At 33.0% G+C, this 26,115-nt stretch overlaps 1 long non-coding RNA gene across 1 annotated transcript in view; it reads left to right on the top strand.

Moving 5' to 3' along the window:
* The first annotated feature begins 99 nt into the window (after positions 1 to 99).
* LOC147065361 (uncharacterized) overlaps positions 100 to 26,115 on the top strand; it is a 167,567-nt gene continuing 141,551 nt past the window's right edge. The window contains exon 1 of the long non-coding RNA XR_015071846.1: positions 100 to 310. This is a non-coding gene — a long non-coding RNA (uncharacterized LOC147065361). The remainder of the gene's footprint in view (positions 311 to 26,115) is intronic.

Below are 26,115 nucleotides of genomic sequence, written 5' to 3' on the forward strand. Positions count from 1 at the left end.
CGGAATTGACCGAGGCGAGCCGATCTGTTGTGAGAGTTACGTGTTTTCGTTTTCGCTTTCTGTTTCTATGTGTTTTTTATTGAAGGCAGAATACAGACGCGGGCGTTTAGTGGTGAATTAATATCCAATTTTCTAAATGAAAATTAATGTGTAATGTGCTTTAAACAATTGCAGATAATAGCTACACGTGTTAAGTTATTAAAAATATGCAGTAATATGGTGTAAACATTATTTACTCATAAATAGTGCCAATCCCAAATCACACTTGATTCCGACCAGTATTAAGGATATAGGATCAATTTCTTTACAGGTAAGCAGCCTCAGGAATAATTAAAGATTTTCAATTAAGTGTAATCAGTAAATCTTTCAGCATCATATTATATTTTTTTATTAAAAAAAAATAGAAACTTTAGCGGATGTCAAACGAATACATTAGTATCAATATGTAACGAAAACCAAGGATTTATCTTGTTATTAAGAATGTCCAAGGATAATAAAAGCTTTTTATGATAAAATAATATATCGGTATCTAGGTACCTAATTTATTTAACATTTTGACAAACATGTATATTTTTAAAAATCCTAATTATTAGGTACCTATACCTACCTACCTAGGTATAGGTAGGTAATAAAAATATTTTAAACCTGAATCCAAAATTAAATTATTGAAAACTGAGATTGTAAAGTTGTTTGCTATTTATTATGTATTTTGCTGACTTCATACCGACTTTACTTTAAAATATCTAGGTACTACCTAAGTACTTTATTAATGTTTACATATTTAATATTACATATAGGATGTAGGTACCTACCTACCGTGAACGTTTATTTCAATCGTGTGAATATCGTTAATTTGTGAATAAGTAATTATGTTTACATATTAATGTTATTGTCGATTAGTGTTTCGCACAATACCACAATTTATAATAGGATATTCGTTACCTGACAATTAATATTACTGTCAAAATCATTTCGTCCCATCGAATTAGTATTGAATCTGTCAGTTGATTGAATTTTGATTTTGACAATACACCAGCGTCGCGGACGATCTTGAATATTTCCTGAATAGTGAGATGTTCACACATTCTTAGATTTATATTTTAGCATAAATGCAAACCAGCACAATATACAGTTTTTTAGACGACCAAATAGCTATTTTTCTTAACTTTGACAGACTTAACATTATTTAGGTAGGAACCTATTTAACGATTTTATGTTTTTTTTCATTTATGTTTTGAATTAAGAATATTACCGACGGCGATTTATGTACCTTACATTAACCATAGAAAATATAGATAGGTACGTTTGTGTTTTAATTTATTTATTCTTCTTTTTGAATTATTTTACGTTCATGCAATAATTTAACAATTAAGTAAGTACCTATTGTTTTTATGATCAAATCACGAATGACAGTTTAAACTACCTAAGTAGGTACCTACGTTGATATTACGCGATCATTTTTTTGTCAAACACTACGCATCGGAGACTACTTTATGCCCGAGAAGAGAAAAGGTAATAGGTACTTATATTATTTTAATTATTTTCATATAGGTACAATCCACTAGTTGTGGGATTCAGCTAAAAGTTCGCCAACAGATCCATAATCCTTTCAGATCCAAGACTCACTTAATAGTCAGGCCGTGACGCGAAACTGTAAACTTCAATAATAGTGCTAGTTATTGTTCTAACTTCTAATGCAATATGGTAAATCGTTTGTAGAAACTGATGATTGGAACGTATTATTCAATCGAAAATAATTTATTGCGAACATGTTACCACATTGCATTCGAATATAATCAATAACTAGCACTACCATCGTAATTCGAAATTAAGTGCCACCAAAATTTCCATGATCATTAAATTTTTTATAATTATCTGCACAATATTTGAGTCAGATTCTCGGAACATTGATGTTTCATTGCTATTGATGTCCCTTGGAGTCCTTGGACGACCGATGAGGAAAAAAGAGTGAATTCAATTATGTACTTAGGACTTAGGTCATAGATTAAATATTTATTTAGGTACGTAAGCGCTTACATCTTTCATTGAGAAATCGACATCAATGATTTACGCGACTACTTCTTGGAAAAAAAGTACATAGCATCGACATAATCACGAGATTCCAAGAACTGTTCATACCTATTATGTACTTAGCACTGTTTCAGTTAGTTCTATAGACAGTGGCGGGCTCAAGGACGTGGAGGCCTGACACACTGATTGATTTTGACTCCCCCTAACGATAACAGTAAAATAAAATTCAATTTGGTCTTATTGCATTGTCTACATCGCCATTTATTATGAAAATTTTAACAATATAGGTATTGAGCCAATTCTTGAATAAATTTTATAACTGGTCAGGTTAGAGACCCTCTTTTGCGGTTATTTTGTTATGCTTTAGTCAATTTGTGATATTATTTGTAAGATTTTTGTATAATGTAATAATAGGTTCATCACAGGTTTGAACTGCTTCGAGAAACATTATTAAATCTTCTGACGAATAGATTGCGTCATCTGCGTCAAAGAAAAAAATCGCCACTGTATAGGTACAGATGCATAAAGACAGCTTTGTACAAATTCTTATATTCAGATAAAAATAACATGCATACACAATAAGAACAATGATGCTGTAAAGACATCGACACGGATTTGCAATAACAACCCATATTGCAATGCACTTAAGTCGAGATTTTTCAACCACACTAGTCTGTGTTAACATATTTTCGAAATAATGAGTACGAGCAGACCCAGGTGTACATCAACAGATTCGTTCACGTGGCTAGGTACTAATACTCTAATTTTATGACGGCACCACTTTGAATATGTCTCCCGCTTGTGCAACTCGTAAAAACCAATTAGAGATATATGTACCATCATAGATCTCGAATTTAGAACTAAGCCCATTACAGTATAAAAAGTATTGAATGATACATCAAATGCAAGCATGTGGCGCCCTCACTCAGCGGACAACTTATATTGGTGGATAGTCACAGATTTCGGTTAACGACTCCCAGATTCCATTGACCCAGTTTAACTGAATAGTTCCGGCCTTCTTGTCGAACTATAAGACGTGTTCTCCAGCAAATACCTTTTCACGCACTTTTTCATTTATATATGCTAATACATTGTGTCTCAATATATCAATAATTCACCTTCAACAGTGTTGCTCCCGAAAAAATCACACAGCCAAACAAACATTCCACCACTCCTGCGAACCCCCTCCCTGTATTCTTTCAGAACCTAAGGGTTGTTTTTTTATATCTACATTTATTTTTCAAATGACAAATCCATTATGAAGTCAATGTTTCATTTGGTAGGTAGGTACAATCGGTCTGTTAGCATATTGATGGATTGGTTCCCGAATAACAAACAAACTTTGTGTTGACACACATTTTGATAACACTATTGATTGTGTAGATCAAATAATAGGTAACTAGAGATAACTGAGCTAACAGGTAACTGTAATCGGTATAATAAATAATATGTAGGTACCTAAACTTTATGAAACAGAGGTTGTATTATAATGATAATAATGTTAAGTTCATAACTAGTACTTCGCGATCCTCATTAATGGCACTCAATTCGAGCGGGCCAACAACTACGTTTATCTCGAGCAACACATGTGTACGACAGCCAGCGTTACAAGTACCTAAAAACGCAGAGTTTAATATTTCTAATGTTTATTTCTGTAAAATCAATCATACATGAAAATGACATAACACAGACTACCAAACTCTTACAAAATAATTAATATAGGTACCTACTTAAAGCAATATTTTTTGGACGCTCGCCTATTTGTACTTGGCTGAAGATTTTACTTCTTAAAGAGTTTCTTTCTGCTGCTTAATGTATTGGTAAAATTCAACACATGAGTACATAATGTTGAATTGAAAAAAGTAATTCTGATTTTATCAACTCAAGAGAACATGTTATTATTCTGCTTTTCGCATCTGACCATTTTAAATTCAATTGAGAAAATACCCGTTCGATATAGCAATTAGATGTTGGTATTTTAATAAATGAAATTAACTTAACCTAAACGTCTTATTTGTATTTGTTGAATGATCGTGAATTTTAGCTATCCCGCGCGGGACAACGGGACGTCCAGCAAAAATCAAACTGGCATGGACTGCATTTGGGCGCCTGAATAGTATCTTCAAAAGTTATCTGCCATTGTGTCTTAACGGCCCACATGCCCAACGTAGGTCAACATGGAGATATTTTGGTATTTTCAAAGCATTAGCCTGAACATTCCTTAAACGTTGTAGATAATCTAATTATATAATTTTGAAGCCTTAATACCCTTTATATTTATTTTAAAGATTTGATGACTGCATAAAGTATTTTTATTAAATAAAATAATATTATTTTAAACCCCTCGATCCAATGTTTTAGAATATAGTCATATTTCAGTACATCCATGTGCAGTGGTGTTAAGATTTTTTAGATTTATTAATTTTTAAACGCATTTATAAAACCATGTGTAGAATTTATGTTGACAATATTGTAGTGAATTTTTTACGATAAAAAATATATTTTATAATCTGTGATCCCAAATTTGACAAGAATTAGGCATTTTATTATTAAAAAAATGGGCACGATTAACACATTTGAAGATAATTCTAAAAATACTGATTATTAGCTATGTCTTTGACCATTCAAATGTGATAAAACATCCTACGAAAAATGATTCTTTTATAATAATTATTGACCTAAGAATAAGGTAGTATTTTTTAGAAATACGCCATTTCTATTGGCATTTCCCAGTGGTTAAGCTACAACATACGGCCGTAGCCATAAATTGACAATCGATAAATGAAGTAGGGAGAAAGATCATGTTAACGCGCGTGTTTGAACATGTACCGAATCGAAAAAAAAATCGTTATTTAAATAAATACTGATATACCCGTATTGTACACATTTGGCATTTCAAAAAATAAATATATAACTATTTGAAAGTATTGCGTGTATTTTTATAATTACTTAATATTATAATATTCGATCAAGAAGAAGAATTCACATAATTCACAACAGGAGTCATAATGTCGAGAAAACTCACTCTTTTAGTGGGTAGGTTTCCCATAAAACTTTAATCTTTTTAAAAACCTTGATGCAGTGATGCCAACCGTACTATAATTATAGTACAATACTATAATTTTGATTTCGCGAAAGATGTAAAATACTATAATTTTACGCCAAATATACCAACATACTATAATTTTAAAGGATTCAAGACGAAAAATGTTCCTGTACTATATATTTTTCAGAAATATTATAATTTTTACGCTTTTGTACTATAATCAGCATAGAAAAATATGGCAACACTGACTTGATGTACCTAACTCTATATAATAAGAATTTTTACGTATTTTGCGATGCATTGTTATACTACAGGCATGCACAAAGCGTCGTTCGTAGGATGGATTTTGGTCGAATTGATTTTTTTTTTAAACTAACCAACACCACCTGTAAATTGTAGACTTAGTTCAATGAAAACAAAATGACTGACAACATTTATTGTGGACTATTTGTTGGATCTTAATAACCCACTCTTCGCCATTGTCGGGTATTTCTGCAGACAAGACTGCTAATGTTCTTAAAGAGAAATGAAAAATATGGCACTATATTAGTAGCACACTTTGGCCAATAATTGCCTATATATTTATTTCATCGCTCAATTTAACTCGCCATCAATGGAAGAACTTGTATCGGCCCTGATTCTACCAGTCCGTGACAGGTCTTGGGATTGTCAAAAATATAGTCACAGTTGTCCCGCGTTGTAACGCACTAGTCTATCTCTATAATATAATCAACTCACATAAATCTAATATCAAAAATGTGTTTCACCACCTACCTACAATGAACAAATCCACAATGGTGACCCCGACGTGCATCTACACCCGTGCTACCAAAGTGGTAGCAAGGTCTAACAATATTATAACCCAATATACAATCCGCTATAATATTCTACCCTAGTAAATCAGCTGTCCGAAACAGTAAATTAAACAGATGTGGAAGAAAATCGTTTTCTATAGAGATCTTCAACAAGAAAATAAGACAACAAATTACCCCTGGGACTTACAGTTTTCATATTATAAGGGTCTGAAATACAAAGATGCTTTTTTTTTGCATACAAAACACCACTTACGTCAAACTGGAACTTGCTTCAGATTTTTTTATGGGGACGCCACAGAATGATAGAAAGCTCCACCCGAAAGAAGATTATATCGACTGTGTTTAGGAAAAAGGGCGTAACCCACACAGAACAAATTTTAAAGGAGAGGCAAAAAACATTTTTTGGTATAATATTAATAAAAAAAAAATAAGCATAGACATTGGTTGCATGATGATTGATGATTTGGTGTAATATCTTTTCGATCTACTAGTAATTAAAGAAGTTATTACAGAAAATCATTAAAATTGAGGGTAAATGCCTTTTTCCTTAAATTAAAACTTAATTAAAGGTCAATTAAAACCTGCATTAAGATAATAAATCGGCATTTGCGGCTTACTTCCTTTTTACAGAACGTGTATTTAGTTGTATACATTGTTAATATCTAATAAAAGCATTTTTCGAAAAATCGAGGGTTACACCCTTTTTCCTAAACACAGTCGATATACATATTTTAAATTAAACCTTTTTTTAAAAGCTTTAATTCGTGTGATACATAATAGCTAAAAGAAATAACAACTAAATTATAAAAAAATATTATAGTATGACATTTTTAATGGGTGACAAGTAGTTAACTACTAAAAATATTTGACATCAATTGAAAATATCGTTAGAAGCAACCGGTTAAGGTTTCTTATAAAACTATGGAAAGTATCACAAAGTAATGATAATAGTCTGTTTTACCTTTTAATGTGACGTGTTCGATAATGGTTGGATATAGTCGTCGTATCAGAATTAAAACTCATTAAGTGCAACAAATTTTTATTATTGCACTTAATGGCTTTTATTTCTGACACGAATAATGGAAACAGATAAACTCACACAAATGCGTTTTATGATATAATATCGTCACTGTTCTCGCAGAAGACACGAATTCTAAAAAATGACATATTGAGTTAGTTATACCAAAATGTTCCTTATTTCAAACTTTACCGTCTGGAAACCTTCTTAATAAATAAACAGTCTTTATTTTAAAGTCATCCTTTTTACGATTACTAAATAAACTCACATGATAGACCATTATTTCAAACATTTTAACAACTTCAAAGTCAAATTACTCAAAACTAGTATTCTCCAGTTAGTGTGTTCTGCCAGAACAGAGACGATATAATCAGTATTGTATAGCTATGATTTGAGCAAAATACAAGCGAAAATGTAATGTATCTAGTAAGTATGTATGACAAAATGGTAATAACTAATGAGAGGACTTAAATTTGGACATCTGAAACGAAATAGTAAATTAATTAAATAAATGATTACAAGATAAAAAGAACTTTTTATATACAACGTTTTTAAATTTTCTGTTGAACCATATAAACTTAAATTGACTAGCTTAAACGATCAAAAAAAAATGTACTTGACATGTCATATTCATTTCCATAGTAACGCACGTATATATTAATAATTTAGTTGCTAGGACCACCTCCTTAGCAACCATTAATAGTCTTTTACTTTTTACGGATTTTTCTGAAATAACTTTCCATACAAAACAGAATTAACTGAACATGAAGTCAATTCTGCTTAAAGGTGGCTAAAAGTATTAAAAGAATGCATTGGCATCATGTTCTGATATATTCTAAAAGTTTAAAATGTCTAGCTAGTCGGGAAGTTAGTTAAAAATCGATTGCAAGATTTGTACTGGACAAACAACCACCAGACAAACAAGAATACGAGCTAATAAAAACGTTGTAAAAATCAAATAGTTTTAACTCGTAAGTGAACGTTTTACAACCGATTGTATTTTTTAATATTTATTTAAATATCGCTACATTATGGATGATAACTTTTTTCGATTCTCATATTACTCCTTCCTTTTCGTATATTATATTTTACTCATATTATTATGATAGTGATTATGTCCATTCGACCTGGTGGAGTTGAAAGCAAAGCAAATCAACGTAAGGGCTGGCTGGGATTGGAGTGCAGTGTACACTGTAAACCCGTTTGTGAGGACCATCGAATTTGTGGGATGTAAGAGGCGTAAATGCCCTGAATTGTGACAGGATGATACATACTCATATCATAGGATAGGACCTACACAAAATTAGTTACATTAAGGCAAGTTGATATTCAATTAAAGGGTTGTTTTGTATTATGATAATTTTGCTTAACAATATCGTTTAATATAATATTCAATTAGGCACTTACTTCAATATTTGAAACTTTTCTCATTTACATGTTCATTTGGAAGTGGCTACAATATCAATGATTAATGTAAAACATAATTCGCGGCTTTTTTGCCGTAATTTGTCCATAATAGACCTTAGAGCGTTTGTCACGCTCGCTTGTTTTGAAGGTTGTTGCAAGTTAATGGCACGCTATTATTTACATTATTAAATTAAAACAAAAATGTCTAGGTACACTGTGCACTTTCAGGATAATTTTCTTCTCTGTGTGCCATGTCCGATATCATTTTATCATCAGCGGCGATGATTTTGGCCATCTTTTGCCTGGTCATCTAGACCAGTGCTTCTCAAATTTTGTCATCCCCACGGCCCCCGAAATCAGAAAAATTAAATCCAAGGCTCCCCTTCCCAAAAATTTTAGTCTTTAGTGACTAACAGTACTTTATTTAACATTAATGATTATTATAGGTACATTTTTATTAAAAATAATAGAACATTTCATTTACTTGCTTGTAAAGCAAAATTGCATATTTTTACATAATAAATCAATTTCCGGTACAATGTTTGAAATGCTAATTCGCAGGGTTTGCTCCAAAATCTCTGTTGAAAGACGCGACCTGTGTTTATTTTTTATTACCAGTACTGATGAAAATGCTGTTTCGCATAGGTTGCCAACCTATGTTGTCGCAAAAGGAAGTATGATTAACAATGCTGCTTTTGCAATTGACGGATATTCTTGCTGTCACCTTATCTAAAATTCTGCAAGACTTCTTTCATTAAATTTGACTTCAAGGGAATTATCTGATCTAAATCAACCGATTCTTCTTGAGCTGCCCTCGCAATATGATCATATTTTGAGGATTTAGCGAATGGTTTTCTTTTGCAATTGTACTTTTGGGATTCATTTAAGATTGGGAAATATGTGTTGAAAAATCTTTGTTTTTCGACACTGTGATCAAGTATAACAGTTTTCATTGAAGTCGAGAGAGAAAACACATCCATTTTTCATGACTAAAGTGGGAATAAAGATCTGATTTTTTGTCATGAAGAAAGAGGCGAAGTTCATTACTAAGTTCTACAATTCTTATCCATATCGGATAAAGTATTGTGATCGTGTAAAAATTCGACCTCGAGGTTTTGACTGAGTATCTCTGCTCTGGAATCTCTGTTATGATCTGCTTATCTTAAACCAGTCAGATTCTTGAGCCAGACCGTTCTTTGTCTACCAGAACCTCGCTTACCTATATCTCTTGAATGATAAAACGCAGATAATGATTGATACGTCATTTCGGGATGCCGTATGACATGGTGTTTCTAAATTATGCTAACTTTCTACTATTTACTTTTTTTGATTATTTCTTTGACCCTTTTCATACTCGACATTTTCATTTCGAAATCTTCAATTTTTCTGTGGGTCATTTCTGTGTTTCGATGCACTGATGTATCCTCAATTTGTGTTTAGTGCACGGAACCAACAAGTTGTATATCTGTTGAATATTTATACGTAAGTACGTGATGGTGAATTTATATGGACAATGTTTTATCGTTTACTAGCGTTTGTACCCAGGTTCGTTTGGACTTTTGGAGTTATTCTTTGGCGTTTATGTAGTTTTATTCATTGTATAAAATTACAAACATACTTTATATTATTATAATATAACACGTTTCATTCAATTGTCAGACTCTCTACGGTGTTCTTCTTGTATCATTTTCTATTTTGACTTTTATTACTCTCTCTTTCTTCTTCTTATTATGCCATCCCCTAGCGGAGGCCGGCCACCATCGAGGCGATCTTAGCTTTGTCATCTGCTACCCGTAACAATACAGTGGAGCTGCACTCGTACCAATCACGGAGGTTCTTAAGCCATGAAATGCGGCGTCGTCCTCTGCTGCGCTTGCCATTGATCTTTCCTTGAATGACAAATCTAAATTGTCATGTTGTGAACGTTTGAATTACAAATTTAAAGTGTTCATATATTAAAATAAATGAATTTCTTAATTATTATTCGATGATAATTTATTTCCTAAAATATAAACTTTTTTGTTATGATGTGGAAAATACAAACTATTATTTTCTTTTCCGCGAATCCAAACAACATCTCTTTGTTTGCAGTGATCAATCTCTATTATTCAAGCCTAATAAATACAGGGTTCTGGCAATCTGCCTATTATCGGCTATTCGATTTGTCTTCTCGAAAAACCAACTTTTTATAACTTAAGGATTATCAACGTTAAATATCTGATCTACCTAACTTTGGCAATCCGTCTTAACTTTGCGCCGCCACTGGAGAAATGGTTTGTTTTTTTTTCAATATCTAGTTATTGAATATTTAGATGAATAGAATATGCAACTATTTTAAGTAATTCGATTGGAATACCTAAATATACACGTGTTGAAATATGTTATACTAGAGATAGCGTGAAGTACCCATAGACCAGTGGCAAAGGGTGGAGGTGGGCTGTTAAGATTTGACATAAATAGTGCGCACTAAACTTTGTCGGTTACACTTATTTGTTTTCGTTGAACCAATAATAAAATTTGCAGATGGTACTAGTTAGTTTTTAAAATTCAATTAAACTCTGTCTAAGCCAAACCATAATAGTTTAGGTATGCTATGGGCGATCCGACAAAAATAGTGCAAACTTTGTCATCCATACTTTTATTAGTTTTCGTTGAATTAAGAATACATATTACAAATGTTGTTGGTTAGTTTTTTCAGATTCATTAAACCTTGCCTATACCAAACCATAATCGATAAAAATATTCTTATATCTATAAATTATCCAAAATTATGCATGATTTAATGGCATATGCTTAGATATTTTATAGAAAATGATTATTTGTTGAGTAGTATCCACTATGGCTTGGAATAGGCAGTGTTTAATTGAATTTAAAGTCTAATAAACTTTGTCTACACATTGTTACACCCACGGTGGCCGCGTGGCTTAAGCGTTGGACTATCACGCCGTGGGTCCCAGGTTCGAACCATGGGTCTGGCAAGTATACATTTTGTTTTTCAATTTGTGTGTGAGTCAGGATATGGACCTAATAGGTTGAGTAAGTGGCTGACATCCATTTCTCGTAAAAAAATAAAATCTGTTAAGGGGGGACATGCTCGTCGTAGGTCAAAATTGAGTTTTTTTGTATTTTCAAACCATGATCCTGGACATGGATCATGGATCCTTAAACGTTGTAGATAATCTATTTATATAATTTTGAAGCCTTATTATCCTTTATATTTATTTTAAATATTTGATGACTGAATAAAGTATTTTTATTACATAAAATAGTATTCTTTTAAACCTCTCGCTCTAATGTTTTAGAATATAGTCATATTTCGGTACATGAATGTGCAGTGGTGTTAAGATTTTTTTACATTTATTAATTATTAAACGCATTTATAAAACCATTAGTATAATTAATGACGAGATAATTTTAGTAAAATATTGACGATAAAAAATTATATTGATAATCTCTGTGATCCCAAATTTTACAATAATTAGGCATTTTATTATTCAAAAAATTGGCAAGATTAACACATTGAAGATAATTCTAAAGATACTTATTATAAGCTATGTTTTTGACCATTCAAGTGTGATAAATATTTTACGAATAATGATTGCTTTATAATAATTATTGACCTAAGAATAAGGTAGTGTTTTTTTGAAATACGCCATTTCTTTTGTCATCCCCCAGTGGTTAAGCTACAACATACGGACGTAGCCATAAATTGACAAACTATAATTGAAGTAGGGAGTAAAATTATATTAACGCGCGTGTTTGAACATAGCTTATAATTCGTATCTAAAGCTTATAATTAGTATCTAAAGAATTATCTTCAAATGTGTTAATCTTGCCGATCTTTTGAATAATAAAATGCCTAATTCTTGTAAAATTTGGGATCACAGAGATTATCAATATATTTTTTTATCGTAAATATTTTACTAAAATTATCTCGTCATTAATTATACTAATGGTTTTATAAATACGTTTAAAAATTAATAAATGTTAAAAATCTTAACACCACTGCACATTCATGTACCGAAATATGACTATATTCTAAAACATTAGAGCGAGAGGTTTAAAAGAATACTATTTTATGTAATAAAAATACTTTATGCAGTCATCAAATGTTTAAAATAAATATAAAGGATAATAAGGCTTCAAAATGATGATATAAATAGATTATCTACAACGTTTAAGGAATGTCCAGGATTATGGTTTGAAAATACAAAAAAAAACTCAATTTTGACCTACGACGAGCATGTCCCCCCTTAATACAAACCTCTACTCAGTGGAGGCCCATATGAGCCTATTAGGATCGGACATGGTCGGAAAAAAACAAAGACACATTGTAGTCTTAGTTCAATGACAACAAATACGTTTGACTGACATAGTTTAGTGAGCACTATTTATGTTGGATCTTAACAGCCTACCTCCACCCTTCACCACTGCTACAGACAAATTGGAGGAATATATCGACTGATTATTTAATTGAGTTAGCATTTACTTGGTACAATTCCATTGTACATAATGACATACTATTACGTTATATTAAATTCTACAGGTTGGTTTATTAGTCGTAGTTATTTCGGTTGCAGGGTAGTGATGATAATGGTATGACGTCCGATATAGGAAAAATTACCTAACGCAGTCATAGACTCTGGTTAGTCTCGTTTTGAAAAGGGCACTCTTTGCGATATCAATTCTAGTTTTTATTTTTTGAGACTGGACCCATTTCTCATTGACCCATGTTCCTAAATATGTGGGTCACACGTTCAATTGGTATTTGTTGTCAGTATTTTTGATAATTTTGTTTTCTCGAGGCTCATTTTTCATTTTTAAACCATACGATTTATAAAATGCTAATATAGTAGGTAGGTATTTAATAAGTTTTTGAGGTGTTCCGAATTATGTTTATTTAATAAAGAAATTACCTAGGTCCTACTTATTAAATTGCAGATTTTAAATTCACATTCCAGAGGCGTTAGGAATACCCTTTTGGTCTCAAAGTAGTCTCAAAGTCTCATGAACTTACCCTTATTTATTTGACTGACATAGATATCTATAGACAACCAGAAATTATTGTTTTAATTCGCTATCAATTGTATGTTTTGAAGGTTACTACTAGCTGTCAAAGTGATTTATTGTCCATTTTTGTTTTGGAAATCAAATTTACTTGTTCTACGGTCAATTTATGTCAGTCATTCTTGTGCGATGAATTTTCCTGGCACTGTGCTCTTTTTAAATTGGTGTGCCTTCTTATCACCACACCGATATAATATAATCGAAGTTTAGTGTTCTTGTGGCTCGATGACCTTTCCCAACTCATTCACATTTCAATAGAAAGTTGACAGTATAATAATAATATCAAGGTTAAAGACTGCGTTTAGGCCCGCATGTCGGCTAGATAAAATAAATTGACACACTTATCATAAATGCACGGTCATTTTGTCATATAAGATAATATAACACGTATATTGCTTTCATTTGACATTATTTTATTAAGGCGATTTATTCGTTTTTTTGCTGTATTGACGAATGTCTAATTCTTCCTTTAACATTAACAATTTTTAATATTAACAGGCATGTCCAACTAGGGATTTTAATACCGAATGAAAATGTCAATACCAGTTTTTCGGTATTTCTTAAACATTAAAAAAAAACAGAAGTAGGTGCTTATTAATAAATATAGCGACGAAAATCTTTTAAAAATATTATTTTATAGCAAAAACCAACATACCCACATTTATTATGTTGACATTTAAAAATATGTATTGATCATAATTGTAGAACTAGTGATTTTTTTACAAATAATTTGAATATATTGATAATCATTTTAACTAAAGCTCTCATAGTTCATCAAGTGCAAATAAGTCCGGATACAGTAAAAGCTTCTAAAATTCAACGCTTGTACAGTCATCAATAATTATTATTGAATAATTGAACATTTTCGAGCTGATAAAGAGTGGTGGCCCAACACTGGAAGCAAATATCCACAAGATAATTCTTAATATTTGGGAAAAAGAAATTCTACCTGAGGAATGGAAGATGGGTATAATCGTGCCTATTCTGAAAAAGGGAGACAAAACAATGTGCGATAACTACAGAGGGATCACTATTCTAAACACAGCTTATAAAGTTTTCTATTAAATGATCTATGGTGAGGAAATCCTGGGAGAATACCAATGCGGCTTCCGACCAAATAGATCTACCATAGATCCCATCCATCTCATGAGGCAAACTATAGAGAAAGCGCACGAATACAACCTTACACTCCACCACCTGTTTATTGATTTTAAACAAGCTTTCGACAGCGTAAATAGGGATAAGATGCTGCAAAGCCTAAAAATACTGGGAATTCCCTTAAAACTAGTAAGGCTAGTAAAGACCACACTGACGGATACTCAAGCAGTCGTCACTGTGCAAAATGAGCAAACTGAAAGCTTCAAAATCGAATCAGGTGTGAGACAAGGGGATGCGCTATCCACTATGGTATTTAACCTTGTGGTGGAATCCATAGCTCGTGAAACCAACATAAGAGGATGGGTAGATAACAGTACAACGCAGATGTGCGCTTATGCTGACGACATAGTGATTACAAGCAGATCCAAACAGAGGATGATCGACCATGGTGGCACTATGAAAATAAAAGCAGAAAACGCTGGGCTGCAAATAAACCTGTCAAAAACTAAATATATGGTCAGCACACGCGATGATCGCGTCGCGGCGGCGATCAGGTACCGCTGCAGAATATAGACATAGGACAGCATGCATATGAAGGGGTGGACAAGTTCACGTATCTCGGATCCAGCCTAAATACCCAAAATAAGACAGCAGAGGAGATAAAAATCCGCCTTATCTCCGGGAATAAATGCTGGCATGCCTGCAAGTGACTGGTGGGGTCGAAAATTCTAGGCCAAAGAAATAAACTTCTAATTTATAAAACAATTATAAGGCCAGTGGTCACTTATGGCTGTGAGACTTGGTGCTTAACTCAAAACGAGGAAAACAAATATGCTGTCTTCGAGCGCAAAATACTCCGCAAAATCTTTGGACCCACATTGGAAAATGGGAACTACAGAATAAAAATGAACCACGAGTTGGAAGAGCTGATTGAACAGCAAACAATCGTAAGATACTGTAAGTCCCAAAGACTACGATGGGTGGGACATGTGGGGAGAATGCCTGAAGTTAGAGCGCCAAGGATCATGACGAAGTGGCTACCCCAACGGAAGAGACCCAGAGGCCGTCCAAGAAGGATATGGGCTGACGCCGTAGAAGTGGACTGGCTTCATATAGGAAGACCCGGTAACTGGAGAAGTGTGGCGAGAGACTAGAGTAAGTGGAGAGCGGTTGTGGAGGAGGCCAAATCCCACCCCGGGATGTAGCGCCGTGGAAGAAGATAATTGAACATTTTTTTCACGGATGTTTCGAAATTGTATTATGATAATAATTCATCGCGACAATTACTTACTTATATAAATATATTTCATGAAATTTGTTTTATTATTTTTTCACCTCTGTTGGATTCACTCAATATATTTGCATTTTCGCAGCACATCACTTATAGTTCATTTTCAAAAAGTGAACGAGTGTGCTTTCTTAATACCGAAAATTCCGGTATTTTGGATTTTTAAAACCGGTATTTCGGTATTGATAAATACTTGAATACCGGTTTCGAAATACCGGTATTGCAATCCCTATGGCGAACGCGTCGATCGCACCATATTATATGGTGTAGATAGCGTATACATTGAATTATAATATAATAATATGATTTAATTGATATTTTGAAGGGAAAGAAGTGAATATTCCAATTTTTATTTCCTTAACCAACATACGTGAACGTCGTTTTCAAATTAACCACAAGGAAGCCAGCGTGACTTCGTATTAATTTATTCAAATTGTATCACTCACGGTCTGCCACAGGAGTGAGAGAAATATAAGGTGTAAATCCCCGCGCTTTAAGCTGAGGCGTATTTTATTTTTACCGACGCGCAGTAGGGTCTTTACACAGTAGACTAGTTGTGGAATGAGTGCCCCAAAGAATACTAAAACTTATCATTTTCTTTCTTTAGTACCTAACGCTCCCCTTAACTTGATACACCTTATGCCTATTCCTACAATCCCATGTAATAGAGCCATACTTTCCATCACATTTTTATTACCACTCGTAGGTATGTAGTTTGGTTATGATAATGGCTTAAGGTCTGGACTTTAATGTGAAAGATGTTGAACAACAGTAGACGTTAGCGAAGACCTAAAAACGATTTCTCCTTACACGCGAAGTTGCCGCCATGGGAATAGTCGTGCCTCAATGATTTTCTTATATTAGGTACCTATTCCTAATCGTACGCCTTTGTAGTGAACTTTCACGAACCAAAATGAAACTTTTTACACTATTTAGTATTATAATGTGAATGTCTCGCTTTTTATCAACACTATTGATACAAAACCAACCATCATATATATTGTAATGGAAATTTACATGGTCTATGACGCTAAATACATTTTTCAAGTGTGTTTATCGCATATTTGTCTACACTCGACAATTCTACCTTTTTACAGCCTTACCCAGAATGTAACCTACTACCACAGAACATATTAATAAATAGAATTCCGATATGCTACATTTTGACGCAGGGTTTCGAATGTGTGAGTGTCCTACGAAAATGAACCACACATTATAGACGTGCAATACTAATAGTGTGTTGCAATTTCAAACACACCAATATTGAATGAGCGTCAGTACATAAAACGAGAGCAGTTGTCAGAACGAAATACAAACGTATTCTTAACACGTGTTTAAGTTTATCCCATATTCTTCCACATTCGAGATCGGTTGCCTGTTTCTCCACACCCGTTAGGTATTTCAGTTCCCATTATTTCTGCGTTCCCTGCCTACTATCTTTATTTTTGTGCTTCGTGGTTCTGTAGTTTATATGAAATTAACGAAGAATAAAAAAATACCTATCTAGCGGACAATAGTTAAAGCAGTTTGCTTTTGCACATGTCGAGATAAATTTAATGATCATACGGCAGTTTAATATGGGCAATCGAATAATGCGGTTGACAATTATCTAATATATAACTTAGCAACATCTAAGTATGCTCCATTTAACTTTTCAAACCAAAAGTGTCCGTGTTAGATATTATAATTATCTAATTAATTAGGTATTTAACAAAAAAAAACAACATACCTACTGGATACTTGTACTTGTACGTGTGTGTACGTACTCATTTTTATGTCGTTTTGAAATTTATTCGAATTTATATAGGTTTATACTTATTATAATCCCGTAAGTATGTTCGATAGTGAACTAATATTTTAAGCTATTCATCGTTCGCTTCCCTCCAACGTGCACTCTTTGCCACTGGCCTTTTGACGCCCTTACTTATGACGATAAGATCCGTTTCTAGCTAAGTCAGAGGTATTCAAAGCGTGCGCCGCGAGTTAAAAATACATAATATTCAGGGTGTAGGCGTACTGTATTGCAATTCGACTCGACACTAATATGGCCATACATCTTTTTTTTGACCGTGTACGGTCCTAAGAAGATCAACATATGGGCTTCCAAAGAGTAACTATAAATCTTATCCGTCTATAATGTTGCAAGTCTCTCATCCACGCACAGCCTCGACAGTGATGCAACGCGACCCCTGTCAAAACGGATAAACGTCATTGTAGATCTGATAAAGAAGGAGTGATTTGTGAACAGTGTTCCAATTCGTTCTTTCTCATTTCTTAACCTGAAATGTCATTTCATTATGATCATGCTATTAGATATAATTGTCATTTTTGCATTGTCCTTACATATTATAATATATGACACTGACAGGTCCTCCGTAGTCGTGCGGCGATCATGTGTACTACTGTACTAGCTTACGATAATATATAGTAGCGGCGACTTTTTAAACTACACACAAGTAACATTCATGTCGTGTACTTCGAAAAATGTTGCATATACATCAGGCGTGTTTTACAACCAAAAATATTTCAATCACGTTGTGTGCGGTAATTTACATTAAGTTACATGTGTTTTGTGAATGCAGACAAAATTGACAAATTCGACGAGCTGCAGTCGAGACTTCTTTGTATGTGCGACCAGGCTTATCAGGTTTAATGTGAAATCCAGGGACTGTTGTATCATGCGTGTTAAAATTCGTGGGTCTCAAACACCTGCTAGTCTGCCAGAGAAAGAACATACGGATAATGTAGGGTATATAGTCGAACACTCGCGAGTCACTATTACCATGTCTACTGACTTTAAAAAAAATTAGATAAGTAGTATGCATTTTTTTGGTTTTTTAAGATAATAACATGATATCCCCATGTCCAAACCGTCCCTGCGTCGAACACTTAATCGGTGACTTCTCTGCTCTTTGTGGTAACGTCTAGTGGTTCTCACATACGCGTGGTATAAGGGCGCCGTGAAGCGGAAAAGTTTCAAAATCACCGAGCTAGGTAGGTACTCGCTAAATTGTAAGATTTTTTGCTCTCCCATCAAGTAGCGTTGCTTGGGCCACGACGTATGTAGGTATAAATGAGTGAGATAAAAACGTTCAACCGGAAAATACCCCTGAAACGTAACGTGGGTACGCTTTCCTCATTTCGCTGACTGGCATTTCATGGAGCATCGGTACATTTCTTTCGTCTTCATTTGTCAACGTCACTTTCTTTGTCGGATTTCATCACCCGACCGTTTTGTTCACATGCATGCTTTAGAGCGCGAGCAGAAGTCAACCATTATCAATTAATCACTTCTTTATTCGGTCGTTTGGCGGAATCATCGGGTTACGTAGTTAATTGCATCTCATAGATTAAATTAACAATGGTGTCCATGCGTAAAAGCAGCGAAATCTGCCCTTTTCATATACATGAATAACCTTTACTACAATCCATATTATGTCATTACATTACATTGCATCACCATCAATACTAATTATAGATAGGCTGGGACGCTGAATGTCGAGATAGATTGTAGTGCTAGTTATTGATTATTTTCGAATGCAAACAAGTAATCTGTTCGCAGTTTTCGATTGTATATTTCGTTAAAATTAGGGTATCTAAACCGGGTTGAACCGAAACCGTTTAACCGTGTAACTGAGCGTTATTAAAATAACCGATAATTTTAGACGGTTATTCGTCCATATTCTTAGTAGGTATACTGTTATCATTAGACCTCACGGCATGTTGTAGTGTTAAAAGGAATATACTTAGGTATATGTTTTTTTCTTGTTATGTATTAAGTGAATACCTATGTTCTCGAAATAATATTATTTTTATAGGTATACAAATTAGGTTATAAAAGTAATTTCTTTTTCCGACCATGTTGATCCTAATAGGATCATATGGGCCTCCACAGAGTAGAGGTTTGTATTAACAAATTTTGTTTTTTTTTTACGAGAAATGGATGTCAGCCACTTGCTCAACCTATTAGCTCCATACCCTGACTCACACACAAATTGAAAAACAATATGTGTACTTGCCAGACCCAGGATTCGAACCTGGGACCCACGGCGTGATAGTCCAACGCTTAAGCAACGCGGCCATCGTGGGCATTTTTTACTTTACTTTTTACAATTACTTACTACATTTTGTATCATATAGGTACTTAATATAACAATCATCATTTTCTACAGTTTACATTATTAGCAATAATTAGCACTACAATCGAAATTTATCGTCTAGTGTCACGACCAGACTATAGGGAGCCTTGATCACGATGTTCGATCCTAACAGGATCAGAATATGTTGTATTAACATATATTTTTTACGAGAAATGGATGTTAGCCACTTATTACACCCAAGTCCATCCTCAGGGTCCAAACACGTATTATAACATCTACTTCTACCTACACAGTATACGATACACCGTTCCATATATGTGTGTAAAATCTGAACTGAAAAATGGGTACTTTTTCCGGAAAACATTACTTAAAAATCATCTGATGTCAAAACATCAAAACGTCTTATTGAAATTGAGGTAGTGTTCAGTTTTAAGTTTGCACAATATGGATTTATAAGATGAACATCTGTCGTTGGGATACAGATGTATTAGGGAAAAAAAACATAATGACGTATACAAATTAACACAGTTTGGAAATTTATCCGTATTACAATGCAGGTAGAGTACATTTATCCAACTGACAACTCTAGCTCAGAAAATGAGTCTTTGTGCACAGCACAGTTTTATTAAATACTATGCACATGATCGTTTTTGAAGATTTTTAAAATTTTCTTCCACTTGAATGTCAAGTATGTACTGTATCTTAAGAAAGGATCGATGACCCAGTGGTACATTTGATAATTATCAAGTAATGGAAATTGCTTAGACGCTGTACACTACGCGGAATACCTTAAACCTCTCGCGGCACACAGTTTGACAGACACTGGCTTTGATAAATCGCATTTTAAATGGTTTCTTTTATTCCAATTTAATTTTAGATGTTTTATTTTTGACTGGAAAACGTTTGAAACGCTAAAATGCCTGCATGTATGTATAGCTAATGTCTGTAAAATAATCCCTGTAAAATGTATAGTTATGTCACTCGACTGATTCAGTGACCATATTCTACCCACATCTCTTCGCTTACCATAAATAATATTTTCCCTTCGATAAGGTCTGCCATTTTAATAATTTTCGCTTCGTATTAGATATTCAAGGATATGATTTCATTTGGTAGATAGGTGTATAATAAATGTTCCGAATTGTTTCAGAAATGAAAAAGGTGTCGATTTTTGGTTATTATGATAGCAGCTAACTTTTGACATTAATTTACCATTCAGATCGACCATGAATACCTTACATTGTGTTTGTCATAGTGTATGGTAACACGACATGACATAACTGTTGTATGTGTGCTTATGCAAAACTATTTTTTGTTCCACAAGCGATTTGCATATTTTTTAATTCAATACAATATGTTACCCACATTTTGTTTTTTTTTTTTCAGTTTGCCGACTGTTAACTTACTGTCGCTTTTGTCATACCCATTATACCGGAATATTTTGTAAAACAAAATCATTACCGGAAAAAACGGTTTTTATTATAGGCTACATAATAAATTAAACTAGTTTTTAAGGTTAACCACACGGTTCCCAACATCGGGGAGCAGAGATTAGATTAGTGCATCAAGGTTATTTTAGACATCAGTTCAGTTGTTCGACATTCGTTTTATTCACTAAAAAATAATGTTATTTTTATAAAAACCTTAAAAGAACTTTATAAGTTCGTCCATCCAGAAGGGTTTGGGGCGTACCTGTAGTAGTGTAGTACTCCTTGCGTACCACTGTATGATGGCACTTGTTGTACACTCACAGAGCGAGATGTCCAGCGCTTTGCCATTTAATCTGCTTGGCGAATACTGTCACATCGCGTAGTCTTGTCTGCCTCCTTATCCATTGGTATTTTTTCGTGTAGAATATTTCTCTATATACTGTTAACAACAATATTACTAATGGTTTTATAAATGTGTTTAAAAATTAATAAATCCAAAAAATCTTATCACCACTGCACGTGGATGTACTGAAATATGACTATATTCTAAAACATTAGATCGAGAGGTTTAAAAGAATACTATTTTATGTAATAAAAATACTTTATGCAGTCATCAAATAAGAAAAGGATAATAATAAGGCTTCAAAATTATATAAATAGATTATCTACAACGTTTAAGGAATGTCCAGGCTTATGCTCTGAAAATACCATAAAAACTTCATTTTGGAGCCCTTAAGCAGCAGAAAAAAAACTTCAGCAAGTAAAATCTTCAGCCTAGTACAAATAGGCGAGTGTCGGGAAAAATATTGTTTAATATCATTATTTTGATAATTAAAGAGTTTTGTAGTTTGTTTTGTGTCATTTATGATTGATATTATAGAAATACACATTAGAAATATTGAATTGCGTTTTTAGGTGGTCTCGCTTTTTGCTCCTAAATCCCGATTTTTATTATTTCACATGGTAAAAATCCTGATTTAATAAAATAATTATCGGGCAACGCTAGTGTGTATGTATTTAAAGATGCCACATGGTATCCAAATACGTAAAGTAGATGAGTATTATAATATAATGGCCTTGTTATTGAAAAAATACCAATAATAAAACGATTCTTGAGTTGAAGCAGTTGTAACCAAATAAATCGACTTTAAAGTTAAGTATGCCATTATAAATTCTACACATGTTCTCAACATTTTGTAAATGAGGTCTAGTTCTCAAATGGTACTTCATTATTTCTATCCATGAGAAAATATTGTTGTTTTTTTATATTTTGTTTGATGCGGTCAGTACAAGTTATGCCAAAATACTCGAGTGACATTCGGTCGATGTTATTAAAATAATAACAAAATTGTACCTATAGATAATATACGTTCATAGGACTGTAATAAAATGTTAAATATTGTCATTTTTCATCCTAAGTTGTTAGCCAATTGAATCCTATATCAAAATTGACAAAAAAAAAATATTTATCTAACAACCCACGCTAAGTAATACATAATTATATAAATAATACCAGATAGTGGAATCCCCGGTAATCGTCAATCCGATGCCATATGCCGCACACATTAAAAAATATAATATCTGATACCATGATCTCACTATAACGCCAAGAATGCTCTTATTGTTTCATTGTGTTTTATTTCTCAAGTACTGACTTACCTTCATTAAATACCTATCTGATGATGGCCAGATATTTGATGTGCATGAAAATAAATAAACTAAATATCTAGCTTATTTTCAGCACGTTGAAAGCTGTTGAAGGCATCAAAATCGCTAACAAAAACGCCATAAGCTAGATACATTTTTTGCAAGAAAAACGCAACGCTGCATACATCCATACACTCTACATATTATGTGTACGGTGGTGTGAAAGTGTGAAAACTACTCCAAGTTTACATGACTGTATTCCTTTAACCCTCTGTCCTTGAATTGATTTATAATAATTATAACTATAGTTATTATTGTTTGTGAGTAATTTCCAGTAATTACTGTTCCCACACTGCATACAATACGTTTGTTTGAATTATTTGTACTAATGCCATGATTGATTTATATTACTTACTCTAATCCAAATAACATATTCACCGATTGTGATCGCAAAATGTTTTATTAATCGTTGTGTATTTATTTAAAATTTTAATTTTTGTTACGCTAATGTGATTCGCATTAATAAATAAATGCCTGCTCCTTTGCCGAAATTAATGAATATTTAAACATTTCGATCGTCATAAAAGTGAAAGAAATAAATAAGTATATAAAATTGCCAACAAAAAACTGGTCGCGTGATCTCCTTGGCCACCGTAGTGTTTTTTATATCGCAAGATTCTGCGATAATAGTATGACGTAAGGCGTTATGAAATATTACGAATACGATCGTTTTTATTGTAATTAATTTCAGTGGTCTCAAATTCGGGTTTTTTCCCTGCACGCTGCCGAATTACCATTTCATAGAGCTTATTTTATTCTAGACTTGTTTTGTCGGATTAGATAAAACGACGCTATATCATCAATAGAGAATAGAGAATAATATTTAACAGAACACTATAGTTTTTATTTTAATTCGAATGTTGAATTTAAATAACGACCATAAAGCACCATCTGTTTATAGTTTTTTTTTACTGTAACAAATGAATCACAATAATTCATTTTGAATTTGGAACTAATGTCAAATAAAGTATATGCGGATTTGCGGATTACTAGATAACATACCTACTGTACGACAACATTATTTAGGCAACAACAGGAAGTCGCTATTATCGCGTATAGAATATTTCACAGTGTTGTCATTTTTTGAGAAAACATATCCCGCGAAATTAGGTTTTAAGTTTATATCAATTCTATTCTCAGTAAGTTTATAAGTACATTAATTTATAAGTCTAATTATTGTTCAATAAATATCAATAGAATTTTTTTTTCAAATAATTTCACCTCTTAATTATTACTATTATATTAGGTTAATTATTACAGTGTAATTATTGAATTTGGAAGGAAATGTATCATTGAACCCACATTAACTGATAATATTGTTGCAGGTATTTATTAATTAAATAACTAGAACACAAATTATGAGTAAAAAAGTAGAAGTGAAAGATATAACATATTCAATATTATATTGATGACCCAATCACATGTTTTATAATTTACAAATGATGTCTTTATATCGTATTTTTAGTAAAATTGTTGTAGAAACACATACTGTGAAAATAATTTTCTATAAATTAAATTATATCCACCTTACATAAATTTTAAAACAATATATACCTACTTATCGGTTTAAAAATTAGGAAAAAATAGGAAAATTCATTAACTAACTAATGATCATTTATACTTAATTATTATACGTCTAAAAATATTAATAAAATAGATTACGATACACATAACTTTATAATATACAAACATAATTTCCAGTATTTGGGGAAATATTTCTAGTATTACAACACTGAATTTTGACATAAGTGACATGACAGGAACCCGTAAAATGGGCTTGTTGAAAGTATTGTATAGGCTCACCTTTTAAATACGACTCTTTTTCTTCTTCGCAATAAATCAAAAGTTTACTGATAATAATTCGAACATCATTTCGTATTGTGTTAGACATCTTTTGAATATAAAAAGCTTCAAATTACGTAAATTGATAGATGCGTCCAATACGAAGTGTCAAAAATGTAATGAAAAATTTGGGGGCGTTCCTAATTTGAAACCGGAAGTTCGATTAGCTGTACGTAGTTCACAGATTTGCCACGTAGCCAAGATGAAGTTGCCGGACAATACATATAAATATTTCGTGGAACAAATTATAATCGGCTGTGTTTTGGTAAAAAATAATAACGATTGTATTTATAATTGGTAGACATACGTTATTATTTGCATACATAGACCACATATTTAAATTTGAAATGTAAAATGAACATGAAATACACTTCTTAATGTTGGTATAATATTAAAAATCCCCTTCTACAAAATTACACGTCATACTTCCGACTATCCTTAATAGGGATTGATAGGGATTGAAAGAATACCTTACATTGTAAGGCTTACAATCAATCAAGCTTAAAATTAGTTATCTTTTAAATCTCCCTAATTTGATAAGCAACGATTATTTTATTAAAATTTGGAATGTCGCAATTCTCTCTTCCTCGTCGTAACCCTCAAGATATAATATATATTGTAACATTATTTAAATCTTCTACCGGTCTTGTAGATGATGCTATTGTTTTTCCAGTGAATTCATTCACTTTGTCACTCCATCTCATGGGTGTTCACCCTCTGCCTCTTTTATCAGGCACATTGGCCGACACAATTAACCATTCGAGGGTTTCTGAGCCACCGCGAATATGATTTGAGTTACTCCATCTCCAACTGTATTGTATATGCAGCCTCGATTTGTACATAGCCGCCTTCTATGACGTTATAAACGTGTCAGAATTAAAACATTTTAGTGCAACACTTCTTTGTCTCGAAGCGAAGCTGCACGAGACTGATGTAGCAACTATATTATACACCTTCGTGCAGAAGTGGGTGTGACTAATGAATCGTAAAATCCGAGACAAGCATGCAAAGGACAAGTACGTCTTGCTTCGGTGTTCTGCCCAAGACACCCTCAGCAATCGTCGCCAGCACTAAGTCTTTTCGAATACGTTATCACGCTTATCTGCTTATATCGCATGTATCGTCTATTTTACTGAACGTATATAATATGTCCAGTTTTGTTACATAAATGAATTACGCAGAAAATAATGATTTCATTTAGACACATCTTGAATCGCCATTTGAAAATCATTTCCCTTTTGCCTACAACGCGATTAATATTATGCC

The sequence above is a fragment of the Rhyacophila brunnea genome, unplaced genomic scaffold (genome assembly GCF_057557595.1).
Source record: "Rhyacophila brunnea isolate RB1 unplaced genomic scaffold, BYU_Rbru_1.0 scaffold_6, whole genome shotgun sequence".
Lineage (NCBI taxonomy): Eukaryota > Metazoa > Arthropoda > Insecta > Trichoptera > Rhyacophilidae > Rhyacophila > Rhyacophila brunnea.